We start from the raw sequence: 1,869 nt of genomic DNA on the forward strand, positions 1-1,869 counted from the left end.
TGTTGCCATCACCACCCACCAAAGTGGGCTCGATCTCCCTCCTCCACCTAGGCCGCGTGGGCTGCAGCATCACGATTCTTCTTGTGGCATTCATGGGCCCAGTGACCCATCTTCTTGCAGTACCTGCAGTGGTAGTTGGTGATCTCCTCGCCGCCGTTGCCTCCCACCTTGGGTGGTCTCGAGCCTCCGCGTGCGCCGCCACGCTCACGGCCCCGTCTCTATCTTGATGATGAGCCTCTTGAATTCCCCGAAAACCCCTCACCGGATATCAGCATCTTTGACGCGACGCGCGACCAGCTCATCCTCCGTGAGATTGAGCTTGGCGATGGAGCCGGATCCACCACCAAAATCATGACGCTCTTCCACCGACTTGAGCCACCAGATCAGTTCTTCCACGAAGGCCTCGCTGAGATCGAGAAGAATCGAGATCGACATTGCGATTTGGCCGTACTTCACCGGTAACGCTTGCAGGAACTTTTGCATGAACACCCCAGAACACGCACACGAACTCACACGATCACAACTGGAACTCCAAGAATTGGTGCCGCAAAAACACGCAGCATTTTCTGACTCTATATTGCATATAAATAGGAAACAAACTCCACGGATCGTGGCCGCTAACACCACGAACGCGCATGCAGGCCATGCTCCTGGTCTTGTCGCACCATCCCACGACGGAGTTGCATGCCATGCCTCCCGGACTCTAAAACAGAACGACCTGAGCCACTGCATGAACAGGAGCATGCATCAAGCTCCTACGGACGCGCTCGTATACAATTCAGAAAAATCAGAACAACATGACATCAATTCAGTGGCTCTAATTATTATCCCTTGGATCAAATTATCTCTTTCTAATAAATTACCCACTTATATGCCACTGTAACAATAGTATAAAATAATCTTCTAAATTTATATCTAAATTATTACCGACCTCTCTGACATTATTAAAGGTAATCTAAATCAAAGTAGGATTATTAATGTGTAATGTTCCCTCCAATGTATTTCTGTCATGTCAGGTTGACATAAATTCTCAACTGTGGTTCAACAAAACTGGATTATTAATGTTTAGTTGAAATGAAATATGGTTGTGACTATCAAAATTAGAAATAGGTGGTCCAAATTGTCACAGCATAACAGATAGAATATTGTCCAACATGGAGTTTACTCTAAAATATGTGAAGGTAAAGTCTTAGGGCTAGCGTACGTACTTCTTCGATTCCATAGAAAAACAGCTTTTCTACTTCGGATGAAGATGGTCTTTGGATTCAATAAACCTTTGTGCATCAAAGGAAACTAGCCGTTGTGTGCCACAATCTGTGCCAGAGCCTAATAAACTCATACAATTCAAGACAGTTTGTGGCACCTTGACATCAGAAGCACATAACACTGGTGCAAAACTCGCCTTTAGTCCCGGTTGGTAGGGAGCAAATCTCTCGAAAATCCATCCGCGATAAAGCAATCAAGACGAAAGAGGAGTCTTCAGTCCTCGGTCACTCAACTGGGACTAAAGACCCCTTCCAACCAGGACTAAAGTACTCCTGCTTGAAATTTCAGGCGCACGCCCCTTAGTTAGCCTGCATGGCGCCCATAATTTCAGCATGACGTACGTCCTCCTTTAGTAGTTGAGACTTTTTTTATAATGAAATCAAACTAGTATTTATACAATTACTATATATACAATTCTTAGTATATATGTACAATTCTAGCATACTCTATATATATATACAAATCTCAGTGTATTATATACTAATCAAACTATATATATATATTTGTACGATCTTCCCATCGAGATATGGCTTGGAGCGTCTAATTTTTGCCCGTCATAATGAAATTCTCCTTGCTGATTTACCACCTCGTCCACTAAGAATC

This window comes from Setaria italica, chromosome VIII (genome assembly GCF_000263155.2).
Source record: "Setaria italica strain Yugu1 chromosome VIII, Setaria_italica_v2.0, whole genome shotgun sequence".
NCBI classification, from domain to species: domain Eukaryota; kingdom Viridiplantae; phylum Streptophyta; class Magnoliopsida; order Poales; family Poaceae; genus Setaria; species Setaria italica.